The sequence below is a fragment of the Chiroxiphia lanceolata genome, chromosome 8 (assembly GCF_009829145.1).
Source record: "Chiroxiphia lanceolata isolate bChiLan1 chromosome 8, bChiLan1.pri, whole genome shotgun sequence".
Taxonomy (NCBI): Eukaryota; Metazoa; Chordata; class Aves; order Passeriformes; family Pipridae; genus Chiroxiphia; species Chiroxiphia lanceolata.
The window spans coordinates 21378336-21400568 of NC_045644.1; the positions used below are offsets into that span (position 1 = coordinate 21378336).

The 22233-nt window shown below is 40.3% G+C and overlaps 1 protein-coding gene across 8 annotated transcripts in view; it reads right to left on the reverse strand.

The window, feature by feature from the left end:
* USP54 (ubiquitin specific peptidase 54) overlaps window positions 1-22233 on the reverse strand; it is a 95844-nt gene that overhangs the window by 53876 nt on the left and 19735 nt on the right. Inside the window, exon 1 of one of the 8 annotated variants that reach the window (XM_032694458.1) lies at window positions 19805-19903. The exons of 6 other annotated variants lie outside the window; for them this stretch is intronic. The gene's annotated coding sequence lies outside the window, so the exon portion shown is untranslated. Of the gene's footprint in view, window positions 1-10936; window positions 11050-19804; window positions 19904-22233 lie in introns of those variants that run through there. One more of the 8 variants, XM_032694457.1, reaches the window with a different exon arrangement.

Here is a 22233-nt window from a genome sequence, read left to right on the forward strand (position 1 = left end):
CTGGGAGAAAGGGGTGGGGATGAGTCTGTAATGCTTTTCCTATCAAGCTTACACCCACTTGACACTCTTCCTCTTAAAGGAACAACTTAATTACCTGGCTCTGTGCTACTTGTGCCCACTGGGTGGAACCAGGAACTGAGAGCACCTTACAGTGCCACTCATGCCCACAACAGACTCATACTGGTCTTCCTTCTTTTTTATTCTGCTATTGCACAATTCTCAGTCTCTCAAGTGCTGTAAAGTTACAACAAAGCTTTGAGGATCAGAGACCTTAGGCTAACTTCACAGAATCTTGCTGGAAAATATACTCAGAATTTACAAAGGTTAAGATGAATGCTCTTTCAAACACCAATCCTTCCACTTAACTGATGCAAAAGTAATTATCCAAACGTAGTAAAGACCATAGAAATGATCTTGGAGTGAAGACTAAAAACAAACGTTTCCCCAAATCCACAGATGTACTATTTCAGAGAGTAGGGGTACACAAACCTGATTAAAGGTTTCCCAGAGGAAACAATAAAGGCCATTTCTGAGGGATCACCTCATGATAATGAAAAGCAAAACTGAAAGGAGCAGACAGAACAGCAAGCAAACTAGCATAACAAAGATCTAATTTTGGTCACTAGCAAGGTATTTTTTCAGCTACCAACCACAATCCTGTAATCAGGACACTGATGGGTCAAATTGCCTTCTGGGAATACAGCTGCCTGAAGTGGGAATGTTGGCATTACCGTAGACAGCTTACTGCTTCTACAGTGATTGGAAGGAAAAAACTGAACAATTCTGTGAAGAAAGAGTCTGTTCTTATACAGACTTTTCAAACCAATAAATAACCCATGAAATATGAAAACAAATATGTTCCTGTTATCTGCTCAGACCAGCAACGGGCATGGAGAGACCACATTCTGCAGAAACACCCCCAAGTGAGACTCTGCAAGCTCCTGGGGTCAAGTATAGCTTCATACTGCATGAAAATACTCTTTACAGCAGATACAGTTCTCCAAGTTCCTCATCCAAAATGCTCATGGGTTTTATAAGACTCCAGCGGACTGCCTCTTAAAACAGTGTAATGAAATCTTGCAAACACTTACCTAATCTGAATCATTTGATTTTAAGCCTGACAGTCAGCCAACTCTATTTAAAGAGCATCTTTCACAGTAAAAAAAAAAAAAAAAAACAACCAAAAAAAACCACCAGCAGAAAGCCATTGGCTTTGAACTGCAGAAGGTTCAGTGATGGTGGAAGGGTGAAAATTTCTACCTTCTACCTCTCAGGCTCAAGGGAGCTTCTTCCCACATGCCTGCAGGTTCTCCCCCCAGGTTGCAAAGTCTTTTCTGCAGCCCTTCCTGAAAGAAGGACCTCAGCTGATAAACACCTATGTTCTGTGCAAACTTACAACCATGTAGACTTTTGTTCAGAACTGTCACTTATCCTATAGAGCTATTGGGACAGTAGGGTAGCTGTGTCCAGAGTTTCATAAAGCATTAAGAAGACTCAAAGTATTCAGCTGGCTTTCAAATAATAAGAAAAGCTATTAATACCCATCCAGTAAAGAGCTCTAATACAACATGACAATTATTCAAAGGTAAATTACAAATAAAATAAATAAATAAAAAGGTCAAACACACAGGTCTACTTATCTAAAGCCAGCATTATGGCCTTTTCTGATCAACGATAACTTAGCCTGCAAGATTATCTAGAAGCTTCTGAGTAAAGCATCTGTTCTTAGACACTGTAATTTATAAAATCACGGTTTGGGATAATTGAGTAATAAAGGGCTTCGGTCAGAAGACAAATAATGAGAAAGTGGAGGCCAGAACCAGAGATGCAAATGTCACATTATTTACTCTGTGTGGGGCTTATTGCCAAAACACACTTTACTCCCTGGATAAAACTTCTACTCATATCAAAAGCATGATATTAATAACCACTTCTCTCATCCACCACAGTACTTTCAGCACATGCATTTGCTGTGAAGGTTACAGGGAATGGAGGCACACAAACCCACAGCCTACTTCAGAAAACCTTTGGAATCAGCAGCCCCCCTTTATATTACACAGCCCTGCTATCTCAGCGACTTTTCTCTGACAGCTGAAGAAGGAAAGAATATACGTAAAATTAAGAAAGTCTGCCCAACCTTAAGGAAATTCAAACCCTTTCAAAACAATTTGCACTCCCTTCAGATCTCCCCTTCACAGTTGTGCAGCTCTTTTAAGACTGCTGTACATGATAATAAAAGCTGCATCTTAACACACCTGGATTTCCAAAGTGCTTATCCTCAAGTTTGGTATTACTTTCTACATGAAATCTAAGTTTATTCTCCCAAGCCTGTATTTAAAAAACACCCTATGTTCCCTTAGACCTGGTGCTAGACATTTCACAAGGAGGAAGGGGGGGTGAAGCCAGCTTTTCATCCCACTCCACATGGAACTTGTGGAGTTTAGATAAATGGGAAAAAACACGGCAGCTTCAAATGTTATGCAAGTGTTCAAAAGCAGTTAAACATCACCAATCAATCCTGCATAACACAGAAAATCATGACAAATAGGAACAGGGCAGCTGTCAACCATATGGTGAAATGGAAGGTTCTAGTTTGATTCTAGAGAACACTCAGCTGCCAGTTATTCCCTTTTCAAACTTCACCTTGGCTTTCCAAAGGGAGCTGCAAGATGAATTCAGTATTGGATTCAGCCTCCAGATATAAACATTTTGACTGCAAAATTCTGTATTATATAGCCATGAGCTACTGCAAAAAGATTTCAAGGCCCTTTCTCCTATGGTATCTTATTAACAAAAAAATAAATCTCATCTCTCTTTCAATAATTCACTGACCCAAGAAAACAAGAGTTTTCCACTTTGGCTTGTAAATTCCAGCCCAACAATGACTTAAGAGTTCCTAGAAGCTTTAAGTAGTCAGTAGTATCCAACAACATAAGGTTTATTGACTGGTAACTTTTTAAATCCTAAATCCTGCTGCCATTCTTTTCCTGACCTTGCAGATTTTCACTGCTGAACAGAAAAATTCTTCCTCTTCTGGAACTGTAACTGCTACCTCGTTATAACTATGAGTTCTCCTGTCAATCTTCATACCCCATTCCTAGCTTAAAACAGAAATCAGTAGCTATCAACTCCCAAATCATACTCTTTACATTATAGCACCACAAACCCCTGTTTCATTAAACTCTATTTATTATACCTTGATTTCAGTTAAGTTTGGAAAAACCAAATGTGTTAATACACATATATCCATATGGAATAACAACCATGAGTAAATGAAATGGATTTTGCAAGAAAACCAACAAACACAAGAAGTCAGGCACCATTAGTACTTTGATTTCAAAGCAAACAATGCAGATTAAGCAAAGGCAGCAACACATTGAGAGTAGCAATAGACTTTGACCAAATAGATGGAGAGTTTTTGGGTTTGAAAAATAGGTCTTTCCATTGATATGTTCAGAATCTCAAATACTGTTGTGCCCAGGTAGTGCTCAAGAGAAAAGATGACACCCAGAGCAGATATCAGTTTCTTGAACACGTGCACTTAATGGATTTTTTCATACCACTGCCTAGTGAAAACCTCCCCAAAGGGTGGGCAAGCAATCCCACCCCGCTTGTGATCAACAGCTGGGGCCAGACAATGTATTTGTTAGTACCATAAAAGCATTTATTCCCTCCCTCTTTTCTCTTAGCTCAGTATAGTATTTGGTCTTAAAAGAATAGTTTTAGATTATTCTCAAACTATTAATTCACTGTGTTTTGTGTTTTATCTATACCACCATTACCACATATCAGGATAGTTTGCAGCTCTCATGTTCTTGACAGACTAATAACATACCAAGTTGCAAAACTAAAGCAGTTCAGAGGAACTCATATAAACAGAGAGTAAAGAAAGAGTGAGCAGTAGTTTATGGTGCTTGTGCTGGGTCTCAGTATTAGATACTTACATAATTTTTCCCCCTGTTTTGCTAAAACTGACAAGCAGAAGGAGCACTGCTACACTGCAGAACATTATACAGATTCATACTTCACATAAAAATATAAAACCATGCACCCAGCATCCACAACATGCTGATTATTCCTCTTTTTTAAGCAATCATCTGTGCTGTATAGTTATAAATAACACTTCAGCAGAATCACGAGTGTGCACAAGCACACATAAGCTGAGTTTAAGATCATTACTATTTAGTTTTAGAGGAATAAGTATAACTAATAGGAACAGGGAAACTCGGTTTTGCTTCATTTGGCTTTGGATACAGAAGCATTTTGCCGCAAAACCCACAGAAGACTTCCAAACCTGAGTAGGAAAAACATTTCCACGTACCACAAAAAAAAGCTTACTGAATCAAAACATTCCATATCCGACAGCAGTTAACAGCATATGGAAAGAGTAAAACAAACAAACAGGTTGGGAGAAACATACCATGACACCATACACCTCACTAACAACCAGGAACAGACAAGCAGGGGGAGCAGAACTCTAAGCCTCATTTCTTATTTTCTATACAACCAGGAGACTAGCAAAAGAAAACATCTGACTGAGGCATTTAGGGAAATTATAGAGGAAAAGACTCTCTCTGCAAGTTGGTGAGCTGGGGCTTTTCCTTTTCTAAACAGGGAGCAAATAGACACGATCGAACCTCGGAATTTTACATCCCAAACTAGCAAATAAAAGTGTTTGTCATAGGCTGCCACCGCATCCCTGCGGCTCCTGCACTTCAAGACCTGACCTGGCCAACTGGTCCACTGCTGGTTGAGCCAACAGCCATGGACACACTGTGTCTCTCTCCAGCTGCAGACCCATTCCATCACACAATCTCATCAAGTAAAGAGCCATTTTACTGGGCTCTGTGTGTTTTAAAGAAGAGGGTAATGACAACTGAACACATAACAGTCCTGAACTTGCAGCTAATCATCAAACACAGGTAAGGTCATGTAATGATTCTTGCAAATACAGGAAAGGAGCCCTTGTATAACAGGATGTGCAGCTAACTCCATTACCTGAAATTTTACTGTCACTGAGAAGCCCCTCACAAATGGGCAAATTGCTTAAATTCTTCTGGTATAACACATCTTCTGAAAGATGTACTAGAACAAATATTTTGGAGAACAAAACCACTCTGATATCTGTTAATCAAGCAGTTGTAATAAAAGTCTTCAAACCAAGTTTAACCTATTTGACCATGTGAAAGTTGGAGTAAATGGCTAAAACAGTCAAAAGATACCCTGACTATCATACACAGTATATTCATCAAACACATTTCAGAAACTCAAATATTAGAGAATACACATAGTATACAAAGATGGAAACTTCACATGTCAAAGCAGATTGTATAAGCAAGTTTTCTGAAACACAGATCTTTCATTTTATGTTAGAACTAATAGTAAGGTGAAGCCATGAGATTTGCACACTAATTTTCACAAAACTCTGGCCTCTTTGAATTCAAAGTCTGAACTCAAATTTCTAAATTACAATTCAAAGAGACTGGTTCTCTAAGTCTTACCAGATGCTACCATAAGAAACTACTTCCATATTGATTTAAAGAGCTTATAAAACTCCTCCCAAGATTTTAAGGTATTAAAATCTGTAAGGAATTTGCTGAGGGGAAAAAAAAAAAAAACAAACAAAATGCTGTTCATTCTATAAAAAGGAGAAACAATGACACAATTACCTTGTATTAAAACCAGGCTTATGGAGACGATGTTATTGTTTTCATTCAGAAAGGTTATTTCATTTTCACCAGAAAAGTACCGTGAAACTACCAAATGCAAAAGGGATTATTTTGTGTCCTGCTGTGGCCTGGAGAGATCCACAAAGCATGAAAGAGACTCTTGTTAAGCACAGGCAGGCTCTGTCCTAATGGGTCACAGAAGCAGAAGCTGTGCAAATGCAGTATAATACAAGCTGAACAGACCAGTTGGGTGTTGGGGTAAGAAAAAGAAGAATGATGTCAACAGCTTTGATTTATTTTTTCTCTGCCTGGCGATAAAATGACCCTACTGAGTGGCACCAGAAGCTCCCTACAAAAAAAACAAACAAAAAAAAAAAAACAACAAAAAAAACAACAAAAAAACAAAAAAACCAAAAAAAAAAAAAAAAACAAAAAAAAACAAAACAAAACAAAAAAAACAAACAAAAAAAACAAAACAGGAAGCACTCAAGAGCAAGTATATACCCTGGAAGGAGTCCTTCTGCATAACTTGCAGATTGCAAGTTAAGTCACAAGAGTTTTTTTTGCAACTGGAAGAAGTCTGTTAAAGATGAAATTAAAACAGAATTATTAAGGTGCCCAGGAAGTTATAATACATTTAACAAACTGGTACATGTGGAAACACCCCTAATAGAACTTGTTGCTGTTGTTATTTTAAAACAGAATGAAAAGGAGTAAATTTAAGCATAAGTACACATGTCCCCATATACAAAAACAAGGCCTGACCTGACAGCACCGCAAATTACCCAGCCAACAACAAATGTTAAAGCCACTAAATTCAACACTGAAAGAGTAGCTACAGAAAACTGCAGTCTAGCTCAACATCACAATAGGACTTCAGCCCATAAACAAAATCTCTGAAGTAAGCATCCTTTTATTTAATTCCTTTCAGTTTCAATGCTGCTGTGGGTCTGAGCTCTACAGAAAAGCAAGCATTTACTTCTGTTACTCTCCCAAATCTCATCCTGCACCGATGGCCAAAATCACTTGAGAAACTAAACACATGTGCCTGGCAAAAACCACATACACAAAGGATTACACAGCTCCTGGCTTAGTCCAGCACAGAACACATGAAATTTAGAAAGCACACTGTCCTAAATTCATATGTTCTATTCTTGTACTCAGTTCACCTTTTTTCCCCCTGAAGAGAAAAATGCCCAGCCTACAATGATGTGTGTCACCTCTAAAGCAAAGTGCCTCAGGGAACAGGGCTGGAGTACAGAGAAGTTTTGGGGAAAGGTCTCGGGCAAGAGACAATCACAGCTCTAGGGGTTCTTCTGCTCCATCACACGCAACAGGGAATGGGAAAGTAACTGGGTCTCGGGATGACACTGTTTATGTAAGCATTTGGTTTCTGGCTTCTAATTATGTCTGTGATTCTTATGAGTGTGGTTGTGCCACACATCACCCTTGGGGGCACGGGTACGGCCCCATCCTCCCTCTTGGGGAGATACCAAGGGTGTTCAAAGACGAGGGCTCCAGGGACTGCAGGGTATGGCTGATCTCAGACAGGGCACAACATTTCTGGTAAGACATCTGGGGTCACTCAGTGACTGACTGGCTGGGAAGCTGAGATACAGGTGGTAACAAAGTTGCACACAAGCTTAGTTCCATTTTGGTTTCCCTAGGCTTTTTTCAATCTTCCCTTTTTAAGAAAGCAAAATTTCTAGTACTATTTAAGTAAAATACGGCTTTTGTGATGTTAAAATCCTTTCAGTCTTTTAGGAACTCACCACAGGAGAAGGGTTAGACATGTCTACCTCAAACCCTGTGGAGAACTCCACATCCTGCCATAGCAATGCAAAATAGTCTCTAAGGCTTCTTTCTTCCTACAGACTCCAGTACAGATTACAAAGTCATCCCCCACACCAAGATCCTCTAGAGCTGGTCACAGGGTAGTCTTCACCTTCCACCTGTACAGCAGTCACATGCCACATGCTGCCCACACCTTCTCTTGCCAAATCCTCTTAGTGCAAGACCTGCTGATATTGCTCCAGGCTCGAGTCTACAACGATTGTAATGCTGTACAATAGAATTTGTTTTCCCCAGAATTCCCTAGACAATGCTGGCAACACAAGAAGCGCTGAAGAGATGCGACTGTTGCATTAGCAACTTGGTACACAAACACCAGAACACCAGCAAGGCAATAAAAGGACAAAAGCAAACACCTTCGTGTTTAAAGTCCTCTCCCTCAGAATAACCAGGCTTCAAGGAACAATCACCTGACATCTGAGAAAGCAATATCTGTGACAGCTATCGTTATCAGGAAGAGTTACTACACCACATTGGTATTTTCAGTCACGTCATTACACCACGATAAATGTTGAGAAATCATTTACAAATTTTTTTTCATTACTAGAAGAAAGCATTCAGACATTATTATAATTATTATTATCATCCGTTACTTAACCAGCATTACAACAAGTCACACTTCCTTATACACACACCTGTAAGGGAAACAGGAAAAAATAAGAATATTTTATCTAGATTAAGAGTCTGTGCATCCTTCCTCTGTGATTAAGGAAATAAAATAAATCATACACATATGTGTGTGCACACATGCAACTAAGTGGCTGATCTGGAAAAATCTTACATTTCTAGTCAAGAGAACTGAAGTCACTCTATTTGAAGCTTAACTACTCTGAGCTTGAGCCAAAATGTGTGGTGCTATATATTTTTTTCTTTGCTAAACTAGAAGGAAGTTTTTCCGGCTTTTTGGTATTCTTATTTTTTCCCAGTTCACCTAACTTCTACAATTCCAACATACTCTGGTGACCCAGGTACTCAACAATTTAGGGCAGCAATAGTAACTCACATCCTCTTGTGAAATCAAGTACATGAGAAGCTTCAGATAAAATCTATATTAATAGGCATGGAATTCCACATTGGTTAAAAGTACTATTATTATGATCCAGAACATCAGAACCCGAAAAGATAGAATTGGAAAATGGATGAAATGACATGGTTGTGACACACTATTCTTTGGAAGAAGTAATCTGGTCTCATATCTTATATCTGTGAAAACTCCTAGGAGAAACAGCAACTGATTAACATCAGTTGGCTCATGGGGGAATCAAAAACTGTGGTATTGCAAAACTTTCTTTGAAATGCATTTGTTCCAGCTCTCTTCATTTTGCTTTTTGATTATGTTTATAATTATTCAGAAGTGTAGTCTGAGCATAAATTTCTCTAACACATTGCTTTGACTATATCCCACTATTCCCCCTTCCCATGGTATGTCAGTCTCCCTACATTCCTTTCTAAGGGTCTTTGACTCTAGCATAATATTGACTTTCCCATTCGTTAAGTGCATTATTAAATCCTTCCCCAAATGTTGATGGTGCCAGCCTTAACCAGCCATTAGTTACATTATAAAGCAAGTGCTTCTGTTTTCTCTCCCTCAGAGAAGATGGAAACATACCAAAAACATCTACAAAACTATCTGGTTATCCTCCAAATCACTCCTTTCCTGCCAAGCACGGAGAAGCTCAGCAGCAAAGCAGCAGGTGTGCCAAAACCATTGTTCATCCTGACAGCCACCACAGTCTGCTTCCTTCGCTCCTCAGGCTGTTTGTCATGTTTCTCTGGCCTGAAACAGAGAACTCTTTAACCTGGAATTATCCTGTTTGGGTTTATAAGACAACCAAAACTTTGAGACCACTGTCACGAGTTATGCCTGTGGGCATAACTACATTATAAACTAACAATTTCAGAAAACTCCTGTATGTCCACTGCACCACTTCTCTGTCAAAAAAACCAAGAGGTTTCTTAACTGCCAATTAAAAAAAAAAAAAAAGCCTAAAGCTTCTCTAACTCCACAAAGTTCAAATGTACCAGAAGAAGGATATAAAGGACATATCTCAGACAGGCATCATCTGAGACTAACCCTATTAAATAACCAAAGGAAGCCAAAATCTCAGGGCTACCACTGCAGTGAAGAGGGCACTTCTCTCTCTCCATGCAAGTGCTCTGGGGAGGGCACTTCACACTTAGGCTCACAGAAGCAAACTCAGCCCACAACATTAGCACTTTTGGAAGGATGGTAGGAGGGGAGGAGAGTGCTTACTTTATTTGCTACTGGGTTAGTAACCTGGATCAGCTTATCAAGAAGTTAGGGCAAGGAGTGGGACTTCCTCTTCCAAGGTATGGATCAGATAAACCTTGCCTCTGCAGACTGTGATCAATACCTTTGTAATCCTGGTCTATTTTAAGCTGCCTGAGAATTTATTCCTTAAAAAAAAATTGGAATGCATTTGAACAAGCAGAACGTTTATTATACTGAATGTTTAGTACTGAACACATACACAGATTAGTCCCCCCTTACCTTCTCTGATGACAAACTCTAAAACCAGATTTATCATTTTGTGGAACTAAAATGTATCACATTTAGTGTCACCAAATGTATCAAAATAGTGTGAAGTTTTGGGGTTTTTTTCCTAAATCTATAAATTTAAATAAAGATGCACTTCTTGCTAAGCTGAAGCAGTGAGAAGTATGGAATATAGTGATAGACTTCCAACAATCACAAAAAAATTACTAATTTTGGAAACAAGACACTTTACAGAAGGCAGGGGAGTAGGAAACCAGCTGAAGCAAGTTGACTTTTATAAATCAAAACACTAAAATAACAGAAAAGCTCTATCTACATTTAGTACCCCATTTCATTATCAACTTTCTAACATAGAATTCAACTAATAGAAGGAAGAAAGACCACATCTAACTTACCAAAAAATCAGTCTAGCGAGCTTCTGACTAGGTAATACTTACACTGTAAAGTAAGTGGGACTGGAAACGAACTGCCAACATCCCTTCCAGCTGTGACAATCATTAAGGTGAGAAGAGATTGTGACTCCTTTATCTTCAAATTTATCACACATACTATTAGATAGAAGAACCTACGGTATGGTGGACGAGAGGCAGCTTATGGCTTAGAAAGTGCCTCTGCACAGAGGTGGAACATCATAAATAAAAATGTGCACATATGAAACACCACTTAACAGCAGGACTGGAATACTGAAAAGAAAACTCTTAACAAACTGAAGCAATACTCTTTCTCTGCATCTTAGAAACAAAGGCAAGCCACACTGAAAAGCAGAAATTTCTACCTTTCAATACCATACGTAGGAGAGAATTCCTATGACAACCTGGATTCAATTAAAAAAAAAGTCATGTCGCAGCGGTGGTGACACTGAATTAAAACAACAGATTTAAAAATCAGAAAGACCTACCTTCAGAAGCCACTTTCTGTTTATTGTGTGAACTCCACACCGGTATTGCAACAAAAGCTGGATAGCAGAGTGAGTTGGGAAAACTCTCAGAGCGCTCACTGCTAGAGTAACTGCTCTGAGTAATACTTGCACAGAGAAATTATTTAAGGGAGGAGGAAAGAGCTAGAATAGCGTGGGAGGGGACAACCTGCTGTTTCAAACAATAGGAAGCTGTTAAAACAAAAAACAAGGGCCTCCCTCAGCACAGGAAAGTCTCATTCAAAAAGCACTGCCCCGCTGCCACCTACCAGGCAGGCAGCTCTGACAACAGAGATAAGGCCCGAGGCCCTGCCCCGCTTACCGACAACTCCCTTTGGAAACAGGGCCAGGCAAGACGCAGGAAGGTTTTCCAAACCCTTTTAGAAAAGAGACCTGACTGGGGGAAGACAAGGCTGCAAGGGATGACTTCATTTTACAGCAGCAGCCTGCCTGTGCAAGGCAGGGTTGCCCTCAGTGTGACAAGTGATCTGGAGAGGTTCCTGCAAACTCTTCAGTTAAACGTGAAGGATGTTTTCTCACAGGAGAGATTGATAACCAGGAGTGACACGTAACCATTTAACAGAAAAAGAATGGAAAGAACTCAAAAGATGGCTTCAGTTTTGATCCCTCAGTTTAGAGCCCTGCAGTTGCAATGCAAATTTGAAAGCAGTTTTTCAAAGCACCATTATTGCAGGACAATTCCTGGAACCATCCCCTGTGGTTCAAAGCCATTGATACTGATCAAGGAAAAAAGAAGTTTGTTCAGAAAAACGGCTTCCTATCCCCAGCATTTCTACATAATTATTCCCAGATGCTCTTACAGCACAGCTTCAGGACACTGGTGCCGTCCACATTCAGCATCAATTTGTTCTTTTAAGATGGTCCCGTTCAGGGCATGGACAGGGAGAGTTACTGTATGTCCAAGACCAAAATAACTCCAAAGAAAACTTTGGTTACGTTACAAAAAACTCCAATGCACACCATTGTCTTTCTGCTCTAGCACAATGTAATGTTAACAGAATCAGACTGAAATATAATGCTTTGGACCATACAAGGTATTGAAGATACTATCCCCACCGGGACCATTTACCTAATAGGAACAAACAATGCAAAAAGGAAGCCGTTGAAATACAATTAAATCAGTTCGCCTTAAGAACAATTCAGTCCTCCAGGACAGAAGGGGCTGAGCCAAGCTTTAACTATGTCTTTCCATAATGATAGACTTTTGGAGTGACAAAAATAGGAGAACAAGAAAGGAAAAATACAGCAAAGGCACAATACCCTAAGCAGTGTTTTACCTCAGGATGCTTCTACATAGCTTTTTTTTTTTTAAGACTTAGTGTGTGCAAATTTCAAACAAAATAATTTTCTAAAGTGCACTAACAATGGCAAAAATCTGCAGGAAAAACAGACCAATGTTCAGTCATCATGCTGGGCTCAAAACCTGCTCCACAGTTGTGTGTGGTTAAAACAGCATGTTAACTCTGTAGCACTCTTTCCTCAAACAGTTTGTTTCAAGGAAGCCAAGACACTTAAAAACAGTTTGCAACACCAACACAGACTTTTTCCAGGCAAAAGCATATGCCAATCATCATTTTTAGCATATAAAAACAGTGACCAAGGCTTCCTTGTGTCTCATGCTATTACTTGGATCTGCAGGTTTTCTTTCAAAAAGCTGTACAAGTCTTACCAGAAGTTAGTAAATCCATTGTTCAAGTGGCATTATGTCCACGGCTCAATGACCTGAGTTTGGCAAGAGCCCTAGGAGAGAAAACACTGGTCTCTACACTCCCTTGTCCTCCTCATTCCAAAGGACAAAGCATTTGCCTTCCCTCCTCAGATAAAAAGACCACGTAGATCTCCCATGACTCCACTGACTTCCTTGCTGAGGTGATGCAGGCCAATGCTCATGAAATGGCAGAAACATCCAAATCAATAATACCAAGAGTTTTGTAATACTGGTATTTACAAATTCCTTTTTGCTTCAGCCTCAGTTTCCCTAATTTCAGAACTCCTTCTCAGCTTTTTGATAAAATGCTTCAGGTGACCAAACATACTTGAGTAACTACTAGAAATATGGATCAAATTGTGGACGTCTTCAAATACCTGCTTTATCATTATTTTGCACATGGATAGTGGAGACAGTTACAAGTCTACACAACACCCAGTTCTTCAATACTTCATTGCATGAAGAAAGCATGAAAACTATTTCTAAATGCTCTCTTTAAGGAAAGATCAGTTCTGTTTCCATCACACCTAAAATTAAAACTTTTTAAAATCATACAGCAGCAAAGGACAGGTAAGGGTTTTACTACTAAAACAAACCCCTTTGCATCGGACAGAAAATAAGATCTCGCTCCGCCCTGATGAGGGTCAAACAATTCAAATAGTAAGCAGGGCTCCACACCCTGAATAGAAGCAAGGGGACACATCCCCAATCTAAGCACAATGGCACTGCTGCACTTACTCAAGAGAGTTTTGCCAAACATACCAGCTAAGAATCTGACTCACTGCCACCAAACTAAGAAAGAATTCAGAGCAATTACCACATTTTTGCACAGAACGGGAAGAATAAAAAAAAAAAAAAAAGGCATTTCAATTCTTCTAACATTTCATCTAAATTAGGACAGCACAGTAACCCTCAAGGAGTTCTGGTCAAGTACTGCAACCCCTAGGGCTACTGGGACCGACAACAATGCTAGCAATTACACAGCCATCCACAAAGCTACCTCAGACTGAAATGAGGGAGGAAAACCAGGCAAACTAAAGCAACAGAGACAAGCCCAAAATCTCTCCGCCTTCCTTGCTTTTCTGCTTTGGGTCAGAGATCAGCAATCTGAGAAGCAAATGTATTTGAAAATCTATTAGAAGCCTGTATGTCGACAGCATAACGTTCATGGATGGCAAGATAACGAGATTGCCAAGGAAAATGACAAAAGCATAAGTCAGAAAAAAATTGAAGAAACAAAGTATAGATGACAGAGCTGAAATAACCATTCTCTTAATACTGAAAACAGTTCTTTTCCCAGTGTCTGCAGAATCATGTGATTTCAGCTTCCTTCTGCTGTTGCAGATCCTGTAGCTTCTTAGCCAGCAAAGGCTATGCTAGCTCTTCCCTTCACCTTCGAATAATTTTCCACCACAGCACTCCTACTCATAGAGCTGTAAATGTCAGCACATTTAGTACAGTTTAAATACCATAAGTTTGTCTACATGGAGAAGTTTGTCAGGAATAAATGCTACATGGTGAAGATGTAGTTTCTTCACTGCCAACAAAGAAGCTGGTTGCAGAAGTTCCTGCCCACCTTTCACAGAATCAGCTCTTCCTGTTCTCATCTGATGCTCTGTTCTGCAGATGGCAGCCTGTGTAGGACCACATTACAAATTGCCTCATGAAAACCATCTGGGTTAAAAAAAAAAAAAACAAAAACCTGAAAATAAAAGTATGAAGTGGGCTACTTTTATAATTTCAGTTATTCAGAATACAGAGCAGCCCTGCAGTATGCAGTTGTAATTGGCACAACACAACACAGACCAGCAAACTACAGGGGGTACAGGAGCACAGACACAGTAGTTACAGCAGCTCCTTTATGAGCTTTGCCATCAAAGCCAAGACACCATGCAGATGTACTAGTAGATTCATTAATTCCTTGCACAGGTAACTTACAGCATGTTTTATGATACAGCTGTGCCAGTGTGACAGCTGCTACCAGGGTCGTTCACTGTCATGTGCTCCTTCTGCTCCCCTTATGCTAACACTGGTGAGTTTGCAAAATGACCTATCATAGGGCAGTAACTTGACAACAAAACAACTCTACCAATGGAAATATTTTTTTTTTCCCATCAGCTATCTCTCTCAGAATGCAGAAAAGCAGGCCTGGTGAGCAGTGCTTCTTGACAGCGGCCTGAAGTTAGATCCTCCTACCCAGATAACAAAGCTGCCCCTCCATCTGCAGTCAGATGCCTGTGCGGCAATCACAGACTAAAGGTGCCGTTTCATTTAACTGTGGGAAACACCAGACTCTGTCAGTGTGTTTACTTTCCCCAGCCTCATGCTCCCACTGCTGCCGAGCATCGCACTGAGCTGTGAGCCGTCTGCATGAGCCACTTCAACCAAGAACACACAGTTGAACAAGGAGACAGCAGGAGCACCCAGGTAAGACCCAGCCACCTGCCCTGCCCTGAAGCAGCCAGAGTGAAACTGCAGTAGGTGAACAACACACTGCACTCCAGGAAAGATCAGTTCAAAACAACTGCTGCAAAGTAAACCCCCTGCTTAATCTTTTCTAGCCTCTTTCCTTTAAGTAAGTACATTTTTCTAGGACAGTGGTTTGGAATTTACAGTATGCCTCCCCTGGACTTTTAAGAAGTCTGAAAACAGATGTTTGCCCCCTTCACTGAAAACCTTTGAGGTCAAAAAAGTTATGTGGATACAAACCAGTGACCAGCAACAATTTCTGTTTTGCAGGGTGAAGAGGGTGGAGAAGGTGGGTTGAGAAAAAGAAGTTCATGTTCCCACATCGGCAGTGCAATTTGTAAGAGGAGGGGAAAAAAGCCAATAAAAAAAAGAAAATAATCTAACAAACTTTAAGGCAATGTGCTCAAATGTATTGGGCAAATACATGTGCTGTACTGAGCTGACCTTCTCCTCATGGCAAGACAACTTGAATACAGTCTGGGGAGGCAGGAAGCACATCGAAATCTTGATTTTACTTTGTCTACACAGTTTACTGTGGTAGAGTGGACACAGCCTTAAAGCCAAATGGACCCATATAACAAAAACTAACAAAAATTCGTACTGTTTTTTTCTCTTACCATCTGAGCTACTCTTTTATTAAAATCAGGTAAACTGGAGCTATTCAAGTAGCTTGTAAATTACAAGACGAGCAAAAATCTTTTTTTGACATTTCTCAGTATTTCTAAATAACAACCAAGCATTGCTGTATCAGTAGTTATCAAAAGAGAATCAGATGATTCTCAGATGAGCCTCTAATGTGAGGCCAGAGTTTTTATGGGCTCCACTTTCCTTCAGCCTCCCAACTGTGTATTCTCATCCTCGTGCAGTCCTTTCCAACACAGCAACACAACAACCGGTTCAGGGCAAACAGCAACCAGGTGAAAGAGAAGCCAAGTCAGTCTGAAGTCAGAGTTGTTCCTCAACGATCCCTGCCTGCATAGCCCCACCACAAGTATTTGTTGTGGGGGAGTGGCTTGCAGTGGTAGTACCAGTTAAATTATTTGAGAAGATGTGGTCTAAACTAAAATCTAAACTTGCTTTAAAAAGCAGCTTAGGAGCAATGAAGCGGAAAACATTCCTTTGTATACGAAGTCCAGACTTTGGCTATCAAGAGTACTATTGCTGTAATTCCATTCTGAACCTTATGCTTTGACAAATGAATCTGGCTCATCTGTACCCTTAAGAACAGAAGGTTGGTATACACACTCAATATTTTCCAATTCACTGAAAAAGCTGTCGTCTTTCTTATGTGTATGTGCTACAAAGCAGAGCGCTCCTCACTGAAACCAGTCTTTATTTTGGCATATGATTCAAACAACAAAAAAAAAAGTACTGGGAGAAAACAAAAGCATTAGAAACCTAAGTACATTACTGTGAACATATCCTGCTAGCAATTTGACTTACTCCATCAAGGAAATCTAACAAAGTGCTTTGAACTAGTTTTACCTGTAGCACTGGGAAGTCTGGGAGACTACAAGAGCCAGGCTTTAAAGCTTAACAAACACAAGCAGGAAGCAAAACACCACTCTTTACCACAGAGGTAACACCACAAATACCACAAATAACTGCACTTCTTGTTGCTACTACACTCCTAAACCCATAACGAAAGCAATTCTATTGCATACTTATTCCCAGTGACTGCCAACCACAGTGCACTGCATTTAATCCATCCTGCTTTTTGTAACTTCCACCTCAGTAACTGGACCAAAGCCAAAAGAATGTTTTATAAATACCCTATCAAAAAGAGATGGTAAAAGGTCTTCTTTACCACAAGTAAGACACCAGGCTATAGATGCCTGTTAAACAAATAAAGCCCTAAATTAAATTGCTTGGTCAAAGCATTAGCACATTCTTTGAATGAGTGTAATGCCTTGCTGTGTCCAAAGCCATAGTGAAGTCTCCCATCACCTGTGCAGATGGGGAAGACAAACACACACAGAATTTTATGCCCTAAAAGGCAAGGTAGAAAATTGATTCCCTGTAGGAAAAGGAATTTCCTGTGGTTTAAATATGGTCTTGGGATATTCAAGAATCAATTTATAGTTCAAGTAAGTTAGGAATCAGAAATCAACTTTTCCTATGTAAAGCACACACATGGCATTGGACTAGCATAACTGGAGTGATAAATCCATATCCACTTTTCCTAGAACTTAGACAATTTTGTGACCCTAAATTACGGCACCCAACCTGTAAGCTTTGAATCTTAGCAATACTAATGTGCTTGACAAAAGGCTTGCAGGAAGTCTTGAGAAAGGAGATTATGCAAGATTGCTTCACCTTCCTGCATCAAATAAAACTAATGCTTTTTAGGTTGAGGTGGAAGATTCTCTTTGGAAACTAACTTGCATCAGTGTGAAACCAAAATCAAAGTAAGCTCACAAAAAAGTTCTCCTTACCTATATTCATTTGTCCCGTTTCATATTCTAATTCCTTGGCTTTATTAGTTTGGAAAGAGCTGAAAACAAAAGTCAATGATGCATGTGATTCCAGGAATCATCCCAATCATTGGTGGGGGAATCAGTATTTTAAAACAAATTTTTATTTGCAATTCATAAATGTAAGTCCTCTATGAAAATCTGCCATAAAAGAGGGGCAGTAACAGCATTTCTTAAGTCATCTATCTTTCTATCTTGAAACACATTTTCATAATTCCATTAAAACAGCCATTATTTCTTAAAACTGCATGTACCTACAAAAGCTGTTTACAATCCAGTCACTTTTTCAATAGTATACACAATCACTTTATGATGGCTATTGTTTGCTTCACAGACCAGTGAAATTAAACTGGCTTAAGGTGCTAAAATATGAACAAAGAGGGTAAGAAGAAGCTGATGACTTCCAGAGGAAACAATAAGCCACTTGCCAAAAATCTATGGAAAGTCACATCTGTCACAGTAATAGGTGCTGTAATGAAAAAATATACTTAGAAGTTAAAGAGATTTTCAGGTAGAAAAGTAATTGACCAGATTTCACCCTGTGGCCTAATCCTACTATGTCCTGGATTACCTACTTCACCTTAGCCTGGTGTCCTAATGCTGCAATACCCCACTGGACTATAAACCTGCTTCTGACAGAACACCCATATTCTCTGCATAAAGATGAAAAAAGTTGTAATTAAACACTAGAGTAATGTGACAATCACCCAGAGAGGTTCCTCTCTGCAAGGTGTGAGGCACACACAAAGAACAAGTATACATAAACACACCTAAAGACTCCACTGGTCTTAAAGCATGCTAGATTAACATACTTCACCCCTTTAAAAAGCCCACTGTTAGTACATCCACTGGGATGATGTATTTTCCAGGACATAAACCACTGTGGCCCATCTATCTATGCAGGATGCCCACTACAAAGAGCAATACAGAATATCAAGTAGTATATGAACATCAGCAGCTAAATTTAGAGAGCAAAAACATCATCCATTGCATACTGATTAGACTGAAATGCTATCAAGGCAATAGAAAAAAAGAAACCTGCAGAACGATGGATTCATAGGTGTGTATTCAAAACTAAAAATAGCACATCTCTTAACAAATACATACAGCCATACATAGGAGTATTTTTCTTCATTTTAACAAAGAGTTACTCCAGAACCCTGCTCTGCAGATTAAAAGACACTAAATCTGCTTTGGAATCTAATGCAGAAATTAGATGTGGTAGAGATGGGCCTTTCCAAATCAGGACTTCAAAGGGAAGCCTTAGCCTACATTTTTAGCGTAAGAATACCAAAGAGACCTTTCTCTAGTCAAGAGTCAACCTTGCTAAAGCCTGTGCTTTACTTTGTCACATCCTTCTGCTACCCAGAAAATTACAGAGGCCCTCCTGCCAACTTTATCTTCATGTGATAATTCCCTTAAGCAAGGAATATTTTTCAATGTTTATTTCTGCCAATTTTAACTTATCTGGTGAAAAGTGAATACATTAGGCCAGAAATTAGAACTTCAAATATACAAGTCAATTTATCATGAAGATTAAATGAATGTTCAAAGAAAGGTTTCAATGTCTCCTCTATCCTTATTAAGAAGAAAACAAACAAACAAAATACAAAACCAAAAGCCACAACCAAAGCCACAACCAATACTTTGCTTTTCTTCATCAGAACTACCAAATGCAATCCTGTGCATACAAATATTTAAATGGTGTAAATTCCACATGGGCTTGCACATTCTCCTCGAACTGGCAAAGGTTGTGGTCTGTTTTCCATACAGGTAGGACATAATCTTCCATTGGCAAGGGAGGAAGAGCAGCACTAAGACATCTTACACCCCTCCTGTACTGCAGACTTGGGTGTTTGGAACTGCCTTGATTTACCCAAGTATGACGAGTTAAATTTAGCACAGTATTTTCTACCAAGGACAACAGGCACACAGCACAATCCACCACCACGAAAAACAGAAACAACCACGGCAGTATCTGCTGTTCTCTTACTATCTCAGCAACAAGTAAACACAAATGAAACATACAACATGACGTTTGGCTGCACAAAGAAAAAAGCTAAGAATTAAGTTAGCAAATAATCACACACCCTGCTCATTTTCCCAGTCTAGTCTGCCGAAGGAGACTAGAGACATTTGCTCCTATGGCAGCCAGCCCCACACAAAACAAGCCGACACCTGCTGCAGCGGCCCCGCGCCGAGAATCCTGCCCGCCGTGTCCCGGCTCCCGCCGTGTCCCGGCTCCCGCCGTGTCCCGGCTCCCGCCGTGTCCCGGCTCCCGCCGTGTCCCACACTCCCGTCCCGGTCCCGCCGGCGCCGTTCCCGCTCGCGGGGCCCCGCGCGCCCCCGTGCACGTGCGCAGCCGCCGCCGCCCCGTCCCGCGGCGCGGGCAGCGCCAGCGCGAGCCGCGGCCCCGCCCAGTGACGTCACCGCTCCGGCCGCGCACCTGATCGCGGGCAGGTCGCGCCTTAAAGGGGCCGCCGCGGCCGCAGCCCCGCGGGACCGGCGGCGGCGATGGCCGCGCCCAGGTAACACCCACCTGCCCCCCACGGGGCCGCGCCGAGCTGCCCGAGGCCATTCAGCACCTCTCGGACACCTCCTGGCAACGCGAGGAGACCTTTCCGCCGCACACTGCCCTCGCGTGCCTGCAGCCCCCCTCCCCGGAAGGAGTTATCCCAGGGTGATGATTATATAAATAATTTGGGTAAACAAACCACTCTCCTGGTGGATTTTAGCAGCACACTTCAAATCCTTTCCCCTTCTTTCCACAACTCTTTTTACGAGGCAGCCGTGGCCACAGCAGCATGTGCCTCTCTGACACACCTGCCATGCACAAATCCAAACGGCTCCAGTTTTCAAACACCCGAAGGCCACAACGTGCCTCTTTCACCCCAAACCCACAACTCCAATTTGCCCATCAATAAAGGACGGCTTGACCGTTCTCAGCCATGTTCAGAACTAGATACAGAACATGCCAGAGGGAACAAACCAACTTACCATGGCACAAAACTGATAACCATTTACTTTGTACCATCAGTGCCAGACAAATGAGACAGACTCAAAATGTAACTGGGACAAATCAAACTTATCACTACACTCTTCCCTAATCAAAATCAATTGTCCTCTTACCCGGATCAGCGATCCCCTCCACTAAGGAAATGTGCTGGAGGACAAGAGACCTTTAAATCAGTATGTGCATCGCTTCCACTCAGACAGGCAAATAACATGAAATGTGGAAGAGAGAAGAATGAAATGGAAGATACAAACACCAAAACTTCCTAGTCAAGAAGCACATTTGAACAGAAACATGGCACTTCCTATACTGTCATCCTTTCTATTTCTATCTATCCATATCTATCTATCTAATCCATAAAGAAAAATTGTACTCTTACATAGCCAGACATGAAAACACGTCACACTTGCCTAAACCTTGAGGAGGCTGCTGGAAATTCTCAAGGTGCAGGCATTGTTTCCTTTCTTTCACTACCATTGGCATAAAGCCACCAGTCTAGACCGACTACCAGGATTATTCATCACATCCTCCAACTTTCAGGACAACTTCATGCAAATCAATTCATCTCTGTCTACTCCAATTCCTCGTCTGTAAAACCGACAAATTACACTTATTTTTCTAACTCTCACACATGCTTTCAGTGATAGTTCTTACTTTTACATATCAAAGATTAAATAATAATAGAGGAAAGTGTCACTCATTGTCCAACTAATATCATAAAGGTTTCACTTAAGCTTCTACAGATATTTCCAAACAATTATTTGAGTCTGCAAAAGTTCCCCTTTTTCTTTGTTTCTATGCATGGGTTCCACCATCAATTATATTGGGAAGTGCAGCATTCAGAGAAGAGACAGCATTCTGGTGTTCATATAGGAAAAGGCTGAGTTATACTTTAACATAGTATATTATAGCCTCACACACAAACTCTTGCTTCTTGCTTTGTTAATAAGGGAGATACCATAAAGATACATTTAATCAAATACCTCAATTACATTCAACTCTTATCTTCCCTTAAAGAGAATATTACTTCCTCCCTGCAACATCTGTAGGCATCTGTATGTCTAAAAACATTTTCTTCACATTTAGACCCCTTTTTTTTTTCATTTTCTGAGTATTTGTAAGATCTGTGTTTCTGCTTTACTGAGTGTAGTTACCTATGATTACTAAATAATCAGGACTATTTTTCAGAAAATGGTGAATGTGATACAGCATGTTTTCTAAAACAATTTCACTTTCATACTTATTTCAAACTACATGTGGACAGAAGTTATGTGACCCTATTTTATTTAACTATAAAAACAGGGTTTAGAGTAATCTGAATTAAACTGATATGGAAGGTAAGCACCAATGCTAAACACTTTTAGAACTAAGAGACCTCATCCTGTCAGCTCTCTTGGTTATTACTAAAACATTAAAATTTTTGGCTTTTTTATCTTTTATTCTAAGCTGAGGAAGTTTGTGGAACAATCAAAACAGTTATATCTACACTGTAATTAAAAACCCCCACTTCTTGTCAAAAGCCAGGTTGTCAGTTCATTAGTGCTATTTTCAATTCAGCATCTCACTTGCTAAAATTTTTGTGGCAAACAAACAG